This window comes from Mixophyes fleayi, chromosome 2, assembly GCF_038048845.1.
Source record: "Mixophyes fleayi isolate aMixFle1 chromosome 2, aMixFle1.hap1, whole genome shotgun sequence".
NCBI classification, from domain to species: Eukaryota; Metazoa; Chordata; class Amphibia; order Anura; family Limnodynastidae; genus Mixophyes; species Mixophyes fleayi.
In genome coordinates, this window is record NC_134403.1 from 153,552,670 (window position 1) to 153,569,924 (window position 17,255).

At 39.0% G+C, this 17,255-nt stretch overlaps 1 protein-coding gene across 1 annotated transcript in view; it reads left to right on the forward strand.

Annotated features, from left to right (window-relative positions):
• LOC142141621 (uncharacterized) overlaps positions 1-17,255 on the forward strand; it is a 939,875-nt gene that overhangs the window by 512,863 nt on the left and 409,757 nt on the right. The window lies entirely within an intron of this gene.

Sequence of the window (17,255 nt, forward strand, 5' to 3'; positions counted from 1 at the left end):
CCTGCCCTCCCCCACGATCCTGTGTCTGTATCTCTTCCCCCCTTACACTCACTAGCTTGGTTGGCTGCAGTGATGCTGCTGTTGGTGGTGCTGGCTCTTTTCACTGTTAGGACTGGGAGACGAGGAGATTGGTGATAGAGCTGAAGAATGCATACAGCTATCCAGCACTGCAGGAAACATCATGCACTAATGTTTTACATTTCACTGTTGCTTTTTGGTTAGAGTATATAAATAGCAATGTTATAGTGATAATAATCATCATGTTGAGTACATATACCATAATAAAAGAGGGAACCAAGACACATATATCATATTCAGAATAGGGAAACTTTGAAATATCCCACATTATTCTTGTAAATTTCTTTAGCGAAAATATAGAGAGAAAATCGTGCATAGAAGAAGAATTTAGAAAAGTGACTTTAAAATTGTGTGTATTACACAATAACAACATAATACTGTTGGTGTATAATATGCAGCATGTATTGGTTTCTATTAAATATTCCACTAGCCAAATATATTTCAAATTTAAATCATATCATATCCTATGTGTGATATGAAATATTTCTTGTGAGCTGTATATTTTATTTCATCCAGGTTCCATTCATTCATTTAATAATAATAACCAGTAAAGTGAACTTTCGAAGAAACCCTTTTCTTCTTATGTCCTCTATTATGATTTATTCTCTTGGGGAGCCCCTACTGCCATGTATATGAAGACAACATATGGAACTATATATAAGAGGAATTGACAAAGAGGGTGTTTCTGCCAGCATAATTTGGCCCTAATATTCCCAATCCTTCCCGAATCACACAGCAGAATTAACCCAGCATTATTCATAGACTATAAATTTACCAAACAGTGAATGACAAAGATTGTATCCCCAAAACATGTGCCACAATTTCTCTCATTTACAATTCAGAGTTCTCACCTCCAGAAGTCCTCTCAATGTCAGATGGAAAGCACCATGTGACCTATTTAACAAGTTCCTAACCTATGAAATCTCTCATTTTTGAGGGACCACTGCTATTTTACGTATCCTCTCTATTCATAACTAAAGGATTGCAGCAGATATCGGAGATATCTGATGCATTCCCACTGTTTTCGAACGCAAAAGCAGGCTCCATAGGTCTGTATGAGAACAGCTATTTTGCGTGATTTCACAAGTTCCGATGATCAAATAATTTTTGTAGGTTATATATTGAGATGGTCACTGACCCCCGTGTTTTGGTTTTGGTTTTGGATCTGGATTACCTTCGTGTTTTGGTTTTGGCTTTGGCAAAACCGCCCTTGCGTGTTTTGGTTTTGTTTAGCAATTTTATTTAAAACTCTATTTTTTTGGGCTAAAATAAACAAATTTAGTGCTCCACCTGTTTCTTGGATAAGTAAGGTAATTCTAAAGCTAATAAAATATTAAAAAAAACAGTTTAATCCCTGGTAGGCCGTCCTTAATTCTACACACAAACCTGATTGTCTTCCTCTCCATCTTAGCCTATTGGCAATGCATCCATCATCTTTGGGTGTATATAACACCCTACACCTATAGTTAAATATAAAAAGAAATGTCCAAAGGCAGTTTGGTTTCTGTCTGCATCAGCCCCCCCTCCACTCGTAGTTAAATAGAAAAAAAACAGCCGGTATAGAGTGTACAATAAAAATAGAAATGGACAAAGGCCGCTTGGTGTCTGTCTGTATACCCCCCCCCCCCCCTCCACTTGTAGTTAAATAGAAAAGAAGACGGCCTGCGTAGACTGTACAATAAAAATAGAAATGGACAAAGTCAGTTTGGTGACTGCCTATCAGCCCCCCCCCCCCTCCACTTGTACTTAAATAGAAAGAAAGCAGCCTGCACAGACTGTACAATATAAAAAGAAATGGACAAATGTGGTTTGGTGACTATCAGCCCCCCTCCACTTGTAGTTAAATAGAAAAGAAGACGGCCTGCATAGACTGTACAATAAAATTAGAAATGGACAAAGGTAGTTTGGTCACTGTCCATCAGCCCCCTCCTCCACTTGTAGTTAAATAGAAAAGAAGACGGCCTGCATAGACTGTACAATAAAATTAGAAATGGACAAAGGTAGTTTGGTGACTGTCCGTATCAGCCCCCCCCCCCCCCTCCCCTCCACTTGTAGTTAAATAGAAAAGAAGATGGCCTGCATAGACTACACAATATAAATAGAAATGGACAAAGGCAGTTTGGTGTCAGTCTGTATCAGACCCCCCCTCCACTTGTAGTTAAATAGAAAATATTCAGCTGGTATAAACTGTATAATATAAATAGAAATGGACAAAGGCAGTTTGGTGTCTGTCTGTGTATGACACCCTACCCTTATTGTGAAATTGACAAAACAGCAGCCTTTCAAGACTGTACGCGATATAGAAATGCCCCAAGTCCCTTTCCTATTTGGAGGTAGATTACCCCCTACACTTATATAGAAAGTTTTAAAAAGATGTTATCATCATCATCTTCATCCTCACCCTCATCAGTGTGTACATCATCATCACAGACTATCAATTCATCTCCGCTTGAATCCGCCATTAGAGAACTGTCAGTGCTATGATGTCTTTGATGGTAAAGGCCTTCCTCGTGGAAAATGCAGTTCATTTTTATGAACATCATTTTCTCCACATTTTTTGAAAGTAACCTCCTACGTCGATCACTGACTAGGTTCCTGACTGTGCTGAACACTCTTTCAGAGTACGCACTGGAGAGTGGGCAGCTTAGGTATTGCAAAGCAAGTTTGTACATGGGTTTCCAAATGGCCTGCTTTTCTTCCCAGTAAGGAAAGGAACTGTCTGACATTTCTATATCAATTACCTCTTGAAAATAATCCTCCACCATCCTTTGCATGTTAATACTCGGAGTGGATGGAGTTATGGGCAAGGTCACACATTTTTTTGAAAAATCTTTCAAACCAGCCCAGATGTTAAACTGTTCTGGTCTGCCCCCTGCGTCTTCCCTGCTTCGCTTTGGAAAATTTAATTTTTTCCGAGCCGCAGCTGCTTGAGAAACTGAAGGAGGACACGTCATCAAGCCAAGGCCCAGTTCAGCAGACAACTTGCTGACCAATAGCTCCTTGCAAAGGTTCACATCTCGCTCATTTTGAAGCAAAGAATAAATGTAGGTCTTAAACCTTGGATCAAACACAGTGGCCAAAACGTACTGATCCGAGTTCAAGATTTTAATTACTCGAGGATCATTGCGAAGCGAATTAAGTACTTGATCTACAAGGCCAACATACTTTGCTGAATTGCTTTCTTTCATCTCCTCCCTCAGTTTCTCAAGCTGCTTTTCCAATAGTCTAATTAAAGGAATGACTTGGCTCAAACTAGCAGAATCTGCACTCACTTCACAGGTCACAACTTCAAATGGTTTCAGCACCTTGCACCGCACTGAAAGGATTCCCCACTGTGCAAGAGTGAAATACGTGCCCCCTCCTTTCCCAATGTCATGGCTTGTGCAATACGCTTGGTTGGCTTTGCGCTGTTCCTTCATCCTCTGAAGCATGTACAGGGTGGAATTCCACCTAGTTACCACCTCTTGCTTAAGTTGGTGGCAGGGCAAGTTAAACTGTACTTGGAGCTGCTGCAATCTCCTACATGCTGTAGCAGAATGCCTGTAATGTCCCGAAATTTTACGGGCTACCGAAAGCATCTCTTGCACCTCACGGTTATTTCTTAGAAAGCTCTCCACCACCAAGTTTATGGTGTGAGCAAAACAGGGAATGTGATGAAATTCACCCAGCTATAATGTTCGCACAATATTGTTGGCGTTATCAGAAATTACATATCCTCGAGAAAGTCCAAGTGGTATAAGCCATGTATCAATCACATCTCTTAGTTTTTGTAACAAATTATCGGCTCTATGCCTCTTAGTGAAGCCAGTGATACAAAGAGTGGCCTGCCTGTGACAAATGTTAGGTAGTGGTGTACATGCTGCTGCTGTTCCTGCTGGTGAAGGCCAATGACCAACCCAGTGGGCTGTCACAGTCATAAAGTCTTTGGTTTGGCCACTTCCACTTGTCCACATATCTGTGGTTAAGTGGACAGTGGGCAGAATGGCATTTTTAGCGCAATCACTACATTTTTACACACTTTTTGGTATAGTTGTGGAATAGGTTTACGGGGAAAATGGTGTTTCGATGGAATTTTGTAACACGGACACAAAACCTCAATTAACTGAAAAACCAGCTGCGTGTATTGTGGATATTGGATGTAGATCTAACACTAACATAGTAGCCATGGCGTCTGTGATTCGCTTTGCGACTGGGTGACTACTGTTATATTTGCTTCCCCTAGAAAATGATTGTTTCACGGTTAATTGTTGTAATGTAGGGCTGCTCTTTTTCTTGCCCTTCTTCTGGGATGAAGATTCACCCCCAGCAGCAGCAGTGGGACTAACGCTTTCTTCAGAGGAATCAATTATAGTACAGGAGTCATCCAGCCTTATTAAGTGGGATGCAGGACTAACTCCGAACGCTACTGAGTATATTGATGAGGATGGTGTTGTTGGTGTATTTTGTAGCCGTCGGGATGTAGTTGACAGAAGTGTCCTAGCTGATGATGGAGTGCTTGTAATTTTTTTGGAAGAACTTTCACCTTTTCCTAACACTTTGCCATGAACTCTCGTCAAATGGCGTAACATAGACGAGGTTCCAAAATGGTTAAGGTCCCTCCCTCGACTGACTGTGGCTTGACATACACTACAAATGGCTATACAACTGTTGTCAGGATTTGGGTAGAAATAATTCCACACATAAGAAGTGGATTTTTTTGTTTTATGCCCAGGCATGTCAATGGCCTTTTTCTTGTCACGTGCCAGAACTGCTGCCACTGGTGCAGGACTTACACAAACAACCTCATCCTCATCAACATCCTCATTAGCGCCCTCGTCACCTACACAAAAATCCCCCTCATCCTGTTTCAATTCCAAAGTGGCATCCTCAATTGGTGTATCACCGGCTACACTCGGGCTGCTCAGGCACACATTAGCAGAAATGCTGAAAGGACCCTTCCTTATGGGTACGCTATCAGAATGCTCACGATTACAGGTACCACTGGTGGATGGACTCTCCACAGGGATTGGTGTCATTTCTGATTCTGAGCATATATTTTCCTCTATTGCCTTACTGTTTTCTTGCAGCTCGGCTTTCACGCGTAACAGTAGTTGTGCACCACTTTTGGACTGCAAATTACTTGATCTTGCTTGGTCACGAGTGACCGTACAAGAAGAAGGCTAAGTAACATTTTTTGATCTGGCACTAATAGAGAAAGGCAAAGGCCTCATTCTTTCTGCGTGTGTAGAATGGCATGTTGGCAATTTTTTTTTTATCAGCAGTTATCTTTTCTTCAGTTACAGTTCTTTTTCACTTCAACACGGTAAAATATTTTTTGGGGTGTGTTTTTTTCCCTGATTTAAATAGACTATGTACTTTTACATAGGCTTTACCAGATGACGTACAGAGAACACTACCATCAGGAATGGTGCCAGCACCTGCTTGCTGATCCTGCTCATATGTGGACTGCTTTGAATCCATTTTATTGAGCCCAAAGCACTTGTAGTGCAAATTATTAAAAAGATAGTGCTGCTAGATAAGACTTTCAACACCAGAATAAATGTTGTTTCACACTGGGGAATATGAGACACCCCAAAGCACTTGTAGTGCAAAATATTAAATAGATAGTGCTGCTAGATAAGACTTTCAACACCAGAAAAATTGTTGTTTCACACTGAGGAATATGGGACACCCCAAATCACTTGTAGTGCAAAATATTAAAAAGATAGTGCTGCTAGATAAGACTTTCAACACCAGACAAATTGTTGTTTCACACTGGGGAATATTGGACACCTCAAATCACTTGTAGTGCAAAATATTAAATAGATAGTGCTGCTAGATAAGACTTTCAACACCAGACAAATTGTTGTTTCCCACTGGGGAATATGGGACACCCCAAAGCACTTGTAGTGCAAAATATTAAATATATAGTGCTGCTAGATAAGACTTTCAACACTTGAAAAATTACTGTTTCACACTGGGGAATATGAGACACCACAAAGCACTTGTAGTGCAACATATTAAATTGATAGTGCTGTTAGATAATACTTTCAACACCAGAAGAATTGTTGTTTCCCACTGGGGAATATGAGACACCCCAAAGCACTTGTAGTGCAAAATATTAAATAGATAGTGCTGCTAGATAAGACTTTCAACACCAGAAAAATTGTTGTTTCACACTGGGGAATATGGGACACCCCAAAGCACTTGTAGTACAAAATATTAAATAGATAGTGCTGCTAGATAAGACTTTCAACACAAGGAAAATTGTTGTTTCACACTGGGGAATATGTGACACCCCAAAGCACTTGTAGTGCAAAATATTAAATAGATAGTGCTGCTAGATAACACTTTCAACACCAGAAAAATTGTTGTTTTACACTGGGGAATATGGGACACCCCAAAGCACTTATAGTGCAAAATATTAAATAGATAGTGCTGCAAGATAAGACTTTCAACACCAGAAAAATTGTTGTTTTACACTGGGGAATATGGGACACCCCAAAGCACTTATAGTGCAAAATATTAAATAGATAGTGCTGCTAGATAAGACTTTCAACACCAGAAAAATTGTTGTTTCACACTGGGGAATATGGGACACCCCAAAGCACTTGTAGTGCAAAATATTAAATAGATAGTGCTGCTAGATAAGACTTTGAACACAAGGAAAATTGTTGTTTCACACTGGGGAATATGTGACACCCCAAAGCACTTGTAGTGCAAAATATTAAATAGATAGTGCTGCTAGATAAGACTTTCAACACCAGAAAAATTGTTGTTTCACACTGGGGAATATGGGACACCCCAAAGCACTTATAGTGCAAAATATTAAATAGATAGTGCTGCTAGATAAGACTTTCAACACCAGAAAAATTGTTGTTTCACACTGGGGAATATGGGACACCCCAAAGCACTTGTAGTGCAAAATATTAAATAGATAGTGCTGCTAGATAAGACTTTGAACACAAGGAAAATTGTTGTTTCACACTGGGGAATATGTGACACCCCAAAGCACTTGTAGTGCAAAATATTAAATAGATAGTGCTGCTAGATAAGACTTTCAACACCAGAAAAATTGTTGTTTCACACTGGGGAATATGGGACAACCCAAAGCACTTGTAGTGCAAAATATTAATCAGCTAGTGCTGCTAGATAATACTTTCTGCAGCCAGAAAATAGTTTCTGTAGGAGGGAATATGACACCCCAAACTGTTGTTAATGTTTGCAAAAATGCCTCCTCTATCCTCCTCTCTTCCTGCTATAACAATTGCTAGAAGAATTGCTAGAAGAATTTCAAGAATAATTGCAAGAATAATGTATAGAATAATTGCTCTCTTCCTGCTCTAATGCTGCCTGCGACCTAACCCTACTCTCTCCCTCTGTCAAATGGCGATGGATTGCTGTGGAGGCTGGTATTTATGGATTTCAAATATCGCGAGAACCGAGCTCCAAGATCCGACGACGTCACGATGACCTTTTGCCCCGATTTCGATTCTGAATTGGCCTGCTCGGCTCGGCTCTCGGATAGGGGAAGTTCGGGTGGGTTCGGTTCTCGGGGAACCGAGCCCGTCCATCTTTAGTTATATACAATCATACATAACACCAGGAAGGCAACTTCTCCACACTTACTGTAATGCTTTTGACAAACATGGCTGAAGTCATATATGACTTGAATGAAGTTCTTTGAGATTCTCTGTTGCCATTACGAGCTATCCTAAATTAAAATCTTTATACCATGAAATTAAGCTGCATCAAAACAAAAGTAAAGTATTTGCTGTACACAAAGCAATACTGTATTATGTTCAATAGCTATGTTTGCCATAAGAGCACATCAGGAAATGTACTGATATAAATATAATGACTTACTACTGCGAAGTGACCATTAATGCATTGTATAGCTCGGCCTCCAGGTGATAATCTGTATTAGTTGTTACAGTAGGACTGCTAGTGGAAAAATAGCAGAGTGATGCTTTATACCTGAGCACTTTCAGTGGGAGTGCAGGTGCTTAGATTGTTGCTTATGGTTACATTGCATAACAATGTTTCCCTCTTATTGACACTTTCAGTGAGTGTACAAGTTTATGCTCACACGGCGGCGCACAGGTACAGGAGGTAATACACGGGGTGGAGACAGGCCAGAGATCTCCGGACTGGACAGAGCACCGATGGAGATGTCAAATACCAAAAGGTCATGGTCACAGGCAATGGTTCAGAGTCCAGGGAACAGGCAGAAGATCAGGGTCACAGGCAATGGCTCAGAGTCCGGGTACAGGCAGGAGGTCAGGGTCACAGGCAATGGTTCAGAATCCAGGAACAGGCAGAGGTCATATACGGAGAAAGCAGTCTGAGGTTTAAAACCAACACAGCACAGATGCAGGCAGCAATACTGAGAACAGAACGCTATAACTGGCAGTGAGGCTCAGTCCTCACTGCCTTAAATAATGATAAGAGCCAATCAGGGCAGAGCCCTGCAAGCATCCCCAGGATTAGCTTAAATAATTAATGGCCGTGCCGGCCAATGCAGAAGCAGTGCCCAGCTGCATAGTAATCAGCCAGATGGCTGCAACAAGGACTGCCTCCAATCAGTCTTATAAGGCTGAACTAACTAGCCCTGCTGGAGGGCGCCCGGCTGTTTGACAGCTGGCCGAGCGCGGCGGCAGGCAGATGCAAGCTTCCTGATTGTTGCCTAGGCAACCAGGATGCGTAGACCGAAAGTGACATCCCTGTCATCGTAGCGACGGCCGGGACGCCAGAGACCAGGGGCGTGGAGTCGCGGCGGTGCCCGCAGCCGCCGCAGCTCCTGACAAACCCACGCTGGACTGGCTGTTGTTTTTTCAAATTATGTTAGGGGAACCCCATGCTGTGGGTTTCCCTGTTGTAGCATGATATTACCCAGTCTGTGGATAGTGCCCCGCTACAGCCATTGGTCCCCTGTTTGGATGGGAACCAGCCCCAGGCTGCTGCACTGGTAATGATTATTGATGTTTCTGAATTATTTTAATAGAAAAATAGAAATAGAAAAATGCAAAGATACGTCAGTTATCATTATGAAGGTGACTGATGTATCTTTGTCCGGCTGCATTTTTAGGCTGCAGCTGCATCTATATGCTGGATTTTAAGTTGCACTTATATTAATGTGATGCAAGCATTGCTGTGCAACCATGCATGTGCCAGGATAGGAGTAAAGCTACTTCCCCCAGCAAGCTCCACTGCTGCTGGTGAGATGCCAGATGAGGAGTTAAGCCAGCCCAGTGCATATGCTTGCTCTAAGTGTGTGTGGAAAAATCTGAGAGTGAGGTGGGTGAAGAAGAAACTGAGGGAGAAAAACACTGATTTTGTGAGAGGAGAGAGAACAGAGTTAAAGCAGAGACAGACAGTAGCAAAACCGTGAGAGAGACATTGTGCAGAGAGAAATAACAGAAGCCTGAAGCTACCATTTGGGAGTGGAAGACAGCAGTCATTGAAGAAGAGTTCAAACATGGAACTTTGGAGTGGATGCATTCCAGATAAGTATAGCTGTTATGTTACTTATTTGCAGGTGGCCTGAAATACTACACTTGGGGATAAGTTTTATCAAACTGCGAGTTTCTGGCAGCTTGAAAAGTGGAGATATTGCCTATAGCAACCAATCAGATTCTATCTATCAATTTGTAGAATGTACTAAATAAATGATAACTAAAATCTGAGTCAAAATGACATTAATTAAAAAGTTGTTTTTTTCCCTTTGCGTGCTTTTGGGACTTTATATTCCATATTGTGTTAGAGCAGAGTGGTCCGAGATCCGTATTCATCAACAGACATATCTTTACATCTGCTATTTGTTGAATATAGACCTGCATATGCCTGATTTATGTGCATCTTTTAAAAACGCACAATACGTTCGTTTTGCGTTCCTTGATGAATCAGGCCCCTTATGTACATGCAGTTCCTCTGTTCCTCCAAAGGTGATGCTGTTGTGGCCTTTGTCAATGTGTTACCTGTGAGGGGTTAATCTCTTTGTTCACCTTATTACCTGCACTTGTCTCTCTGATTTATGTTCCTGTCCCTTGCTTTGTTCATTGCTGGTCATTGTTTGTTTGCTTCTTTGTACAGATTGTTGCTCTGATTTCCAGCTTGATCCAGCCTTCTGTTCCATTCTCCCACCAGTTTGTTTACTGTTCTCCTGCATCTCTTCAGATTCCTGATCCTGGCTGCTTACTGTTTCACTCAGGTGCGAATCTAGACTTTTCTTTTAGGGGGGACAGTTTATAGATTAATCCTGACCCCTCCACCTCTCCAGTCACAGCCCCTTCCCTTTCCAGTCCAGACTCCTCCCCATCTCCAGTCCAGACTCCTCCCCCTCCCCCATCTAGACCGCTCCCCTCTCCAGTCCAAAACCCTCCCCCTCTCCAGTCCCGACTCCTGTAAGCCAAATTAATCTATTTTAGGATACAAGTCGGTCAGGTTGAATCTTTGCTTTACTTTAAGTAAAACACTATGGACTTAATGGAAAGTAAAGCAGAAATATTTGTAACTTTTCACCTTGGCATAACCATGTTGCATTGGAGGAGGAGGTAAAATTAAAATGTGATGGCAGATTTATATTTGGGGTAGAGCAGTCCTAGATCAACTTTAAATTTTAGTGTACAAATAAGCTAAGTATTTGTGTGCTACATGAAAAATTAGACAGTATTTAACTTATTTGCAAAATAAAAAACTAATTTGCACCCATTGCATTGTAACATGGTTTTGAACCAGGAGAAAACTAATTATTTTTTTCTTACTTTCCTTAAAGAATCAGGCCCTATATAGCTATAAAATCACAACAATAAGAGTACCAAATAATATATATGTATTCCCCATCATCACACTGCTGTTTCCTCCCACACTCCAACAACATACTAGTAGATTAATTGGCTGCTATCAAATTGACCTTAGTCTCTCTTTCTCTTTCTGTGTGTGTATGTTAGGTAATTTAGACTGTAAGCTCCATTGGGACAGGGACTGATGTGAATGAGTTCTCTGTACAGCGCTGCGGAATTAGTGGTGCTATATAAATAGATGATGATGATCCAGGTATAATCCATCAATTTCCTTTACAAAGTCCTTAACCACCCATAAATGCACTCTAAGGGCTAGATTTACTAAACGGCGGGTTTGAAAAAGTGGGGATGTTGCCTATAGCAACCAATCAGATTCTAGCTGGCATTTTGTAGAATGCACTAAATAAATGACAGCTAGAATCTGATTGGTTGCTATAGGCAACATCTCCACTTTTTCAAACCCGCCGTTTAGTAAATATACCCCTAAGTGACCCTTGCTGGGGCTTAGCAGCACAAGTGGATGGACCCAATAATGCTTTTTCTCCAACAATATATAGATGAAGAACAACTAATAATGCATATTTGGCTATTAAATATTGCAATTAAGGCAAGTCAAATCTAGGAGCTGTCTTTCTACTTTCTCTGGTGATAGGCAGCCAAGATCTGACAGTTTGCACCAAAGCTGCATGAGTCCATCCAATGCACTAAAAAATGTGCTTTCAATGGGTTATTAATGCATCAAAATTTGATTTCAAACAGGTCAAATGCAAAAGACTACAAAAGCACAGTAGATACATGTGAATAAGCCTTAGATGTGCAATGCATTTTCATACTGTACATTTAATTTTCTTTTTTGTACTGTAGAATTGTACTACTGTACGATTTCTTAAGTTTATTTAAAAACTAATAAAAGGACAAATGCTTATGATGTCTTTAATCAAAACAAATAGCAATAGTTTTGTCAGGGAGATTTTTCTTCAAAAAAGAAATCCAATTACCCATATACAAAATGTTTGCACCTCTCCAAAGTTTTTGTCAGATGTGCCAGCAACACAAGGTAATTGTGGTGATAAAACGAAAAAACATTATGCCGGGGGATTGCTGTGGGAATCTATTCATTCCTCTCTGTATGCTGAACAACATTTCTTAATCTTGGTGTCACAAGCATTCGGGAGAAAATTGGTGTGGAATAAATGGGCATTTAATGAATATTAGATATCTGTCATTATGTAAAGAAGAGCAACCAATAATTATAATCTCAATTGGTTGTGATGAAATTGACAACTGAACTTGTATCTAGATTTTTATGTATTTTTTATTATAATGCTCATATTTGTTTTTATTGGATACAAGTAAGTTTTTACAGCTATCCATCTCTGATGCTTATATGCTATTATCTAAGTTCAATTCTAAGGAGACATTCTGTATATAAGCATTTTTACATCTTAATGATGGAAGTACTTGGATAATTTTGATGTATACATTTAGCACTTGGATGTAAAGAAAGAAGGACAATTTATAACTAGAAGATTCTTTATCTAAATACAATATAAGACAAATTATCTACTGATCAGAGTTTATAGTTATAATTCTGAAATTTATGTAAAGACTTTAATGAGGATAATTCTCAGATGTATCCTGTATATTAGCCCCTTTTTGTACTATCTAGGTGGAAGTGCTTGTGTAACTCTCATCCTTTCTGTGGTTGTTCATTTGTATTGTCTGCCTGCTGTTTCTAGTATCACAATATCCCTGTTAGTGTCACCTCCCAGAAGTGATATCAAACTGAATAACTTGTAACTGACCTCTATTAGTTGTATAGAGGTTTTTCAGATTGATGTCACTTCTGGTTTCTCAATATCGGTTTGTTCAATTCCGATATATTTCACTTTGCTCGAGCCTGGAGGCGGAAGTGTGCTAGCGGGGGTGATCGCCCCAAGTGCCCCCCCCCACCCCGGATCTGCCCCTAGTTTCACCGGACTGTTTCACCATTGCACCTTCAAACTTTTTACCCTGTAAACTAGTATTTCATATTATTATTGCAAGTTTGAGCTTATCTGTACCTCAGTGACTTTGGCTTCTATGTTTTTGTGGCCGTTATTAATTTTATTCTATATTCTGGATTCCTGGATTATTTGCTGCTCGCTGTTGTTTGTTTTTCTCCAGCCTAAAGTCCTCTGCTAATCTGCCATCACAGATATTTATCATACTAAATTTTATTATTATTTCACCTAATTTTGACTCCTGTTCCAAATGTTCTGTAAAACACATAGTGATTCATAACATAATTAAGACATTTGCAATGTCACATTGCCAAGTTGGAATGGCACCAATCAATCATGATTGGTCCATACTGGTGACTATATTAAAGGTATATTATTTAATAAACAAATAAGAAAGACAAATAATTGCTAGACAAAATGTTTATTATCTGTACAAATTATATTTTTTCTTAGATTGTGTTTAAGATAACCAGATGGCGTATAACTGAAATCAACCATAGTAAAACCTCTAAACAACAAAAACAATAAATATGTAGGAAATGAATGTGCACGAATGCTGCAATATAATCACTAATAATTATACATATATATGGATATACCATTGCTAGACCAGCATTTGCCACAAACACTATAATTTGTAATAATTTATTTTTACTACAAAAAACAGTGGCTTAAGCCACATTATTAACATTACAGCATATATTTTTATTCAAATACATTGCATTATAAAAAGATCAAACTTATTTAAACAAATGTTAATATAATCCACTGCTGCAGTGATCACCCTGAAAGATTTAAGCAGAAATGAATACTGTGTTGTCAATGGCAACACAAGGCTTACAATGGATGTAAATAATTGTAGGTATAACTGCACATGTATCCCCACTTCATCCAATGAATAGAATTTCAATTAATGTTTTTAGAATTGTCCTCTCTTTTACACATCCACAGACTACATCGACAAATACATTCGCAATCTATCTTATAACAAAAATGATTGTCTTCTGTCTTCTGAATTTTTGGCTTTTGCCTGTCTACATGAAAATGATTAAACACATCCTGAAGGAGTTGCTGGCATTGTGTAGTATTGTTGTACACTATTAGTTGTTCATTGTTTATTCAGCCTATGCGGAACATAGTAGTAACATATAACATTATCATTTGTAACTGGCAGTAAATGATAGTGTTGCAAGAACCCAAAAGATGATGGCTTTCATTTTCTAAACTGCACAAGAAAAATATCAGCCTCTGATTAGCTGATAAGAGAACAGTACTTTTTCTGTTGTATCCATTTTTATAAATGTCCCTACTATATCATATTATGAGCAACAATTTCCAACAGCTACACAGTAAGAACACAACTACATAAGGATTGTTTATTACATTTTAGACAAGTCACTATAAATGTTACAATAAATTAATGATGCAGGTTACTCTGGGATTTTATGCTGAAAAGTAATATGGTTTTACTGCATTGTGCTAATTTCACAATGATAAGGTTTCTATGTTGAGAAGCAGTGGCCCCTACTTAAGGCTACAGCTGCTTGTTATATTCTACCTGTCTATAATATGAAAACAACCAATCTCATAGCGGACATGGCCATTTTACAGGAACAACATCATTTCATATTGTAAAAATTACGATTTAAAGCTGGAATAATACACAGTCCATTTGGTACTTCATTGGGGCACAAATGGAGGAGGGGGGCACTATTAGAGAAAGAGTTGTTAAAAAGACAATTTCGTCAGTTGGTGTAACAAAGCTATTTAGTGTCACTGCTTAGCATCCAAATCAATCAACTTACTTAAACATGGATTTCATCATATTTTATCCAAGAGCAATTGTTTTGGAGTGAACACATGGTCCCATGTTTGTCAGTTGAGGCAAATGAGCTTTAGTTTAATAAACAGTGGCCCTAGAAAGTTCTAGTTATTCATTATGAAGTTATTTTTCCCTTTCTATTCCAAATTACATTGGTTCACAGGTTAGGAAAGTGAGTCTTGTGTATCTTTATGTGACATGTAGAGAAAGGCACTACCATTCAGAACATCTGAGCATGGGCAAACCTACTTCATGTGTGAGAATAGCAAGAAAATCATGGCCAATTATTAATTAAGGCAGAGGTGGAACTCGTTTAGGGTCATGGAATTATGGTGCTGATCTCCTTTTTCTTACCTGCTCATAATCTCTGTTAGCATTAGAACCAATTTATCCAGACAATAATGGTAAGTACAGTATTATCACAACAAATATCTGGCTTTGCATGAAATATCTGGATTCTACATCATGTATATGTGGTGTAAATAAACCCAACAATGAAACAGCCCATTAAATACCTAGCAATGCCCAATGTATTACTGTATATAACAACATGTGCCCAGAATATTATATACTCAGCAAATTATATACCCAGCAATGCCTAATCAAAGAAAATGTATCATTATACCTACATTTCTTCACTGCTAAACATTGATTGGGTGTTGTTTAATGTGCTGAGTATATAATATTAATATGCATGTACTGGTTACTGCCACTAGTTATCCTATGTTTATAAAATCCTGCACAGGGGCACCATACTGGCTGCTTATGGAGTATACTGGTAGGTTTAAGGGTGGGCACTGGAAAATATGTAGGTTCCCTGGTAGTGTACTATGGGTGCACAGGCTGGTGTAGTTACAGGTGCTTCTATAGTGTTAGAATACTGTATACTATACTCCTGGGGCACGGTCTGACATATGGGAGCACTAGTTTACTGTCACAGCAATGATATAAATTGTAGGTATACTGGTGTTGGCATGCAGAGGGGAACATTGGTGCTAGATTATTGGCTTTCTAATATATATTGCATAAAATCTTATTTGTTGATGCATCACAAATTTTTAATTGCTGACTCCTCTATTTTGGCCCTGGCTCCTAGCTTTCCAAGACATTTCTCCAGGAAACTAGAACAATTGCAATTACCAAACTGATATAACCTGCAAATAAGTGGCAGGTTGTGCTTGTTGGAGTTTATGTGCAGGGAAAATACTTAATGCACTGTAGAAGAATAGTAAAACATTTTGAAAGTGAAATATATGTTGTAAAGTAGAGATGTTTACCACAAACAGATGTCAACAATTGCATAGTATAATAAATAATGGCACATCATGGCTTGTTTAATTGCTAATTGCATGCAATCTATTACAAAGCTGGTTTTATAATCATTTATTATCACTTATATTTTCAAGTAGATATTTCTAATTTTACTTACTATAAATCACTTATTCCAAATGTAAATACCCTTTCCCTCTGTTTATAGTTTTCTCTAGGTTAATTAGCAGCTTATTGTTGTATTGTTACTGTTCATATAGCATTGTGTAAATATATCCTTAATAAAATGGTCTAAACCTAAAATTTTGTTCACTCACAGAAGTGACTGGTTGCTATAGGATACTGCAGAATTCTGCTTTTGCACTGTTTTAATAAATAACCCTCTATATACAAAAATATAATAAATATGCCCTAGTTAAAGCTGTATATAGATATAAATTATACATACTGCATTGTATGTAGGTGCAAAATTCCAACTAAGTCAGGGAAATAAATCAGAAACTTTTTTTCATTCTCTAACCTGCACTAGAAAGATAAGAGTCAATTGCTAATTGGTAGCTGAGCTTTAGTGAAAATTTGCACCTAAATGCAATGATAATAAATGAGCCCTAATGCTTTGTTCTTGAATTAATGTCATAAAGCATGTGTATTTGTTTATTTTAATAACAAATTGGTTATCACACACTCTAGTACAGAAATACCACTGCCAGCTGCTTTAATGTATAAGGATGGCGGACGGCCACGGTTCCTGAACACACGGGAAATGGCACTCACAGTCCGGTGAGTGACAGTACCCCCCCCCTTTTAAAGGTGGGCACAGAACACCTGGAACCGGGTTTGTCCGGAAACTTGGAATAAAACTTCTTAAGAAGAGCTGGAGCGTTGGGATCTTCTGCTTTGATCCATGACCGCTCCTCAGGACCAAAGCCCTTCCAATGAACGAGGAAACGAAGAACTCCTCGCAAAATTTTTGCATCCAATATGTGAGTAATTTCAAAGTCCTCCTCTTGATGAATTTGAACTGGCCGAGGTGCTGAAGGAGGGACCGAGAAACAGTTGATGTTGAGAGGTTTGAGCAAAGACACATGGAAGGCATTGGAAATACGAAGGTTCTTAGGTAGTAGAAGTTTGAAACAAACTGGATTTATCACTTGAATGATCCTATACGGACCAATAAAACGAGGAGCGAACTTCATAGATGGAACCTTCAAACGAATATTTTTGGTTGATAACCAAACACGATCTCCGATTTTCAGTGGTGGAATAGCCCGTCTCTTTTTATCTGCAAAAGACTTATATCTG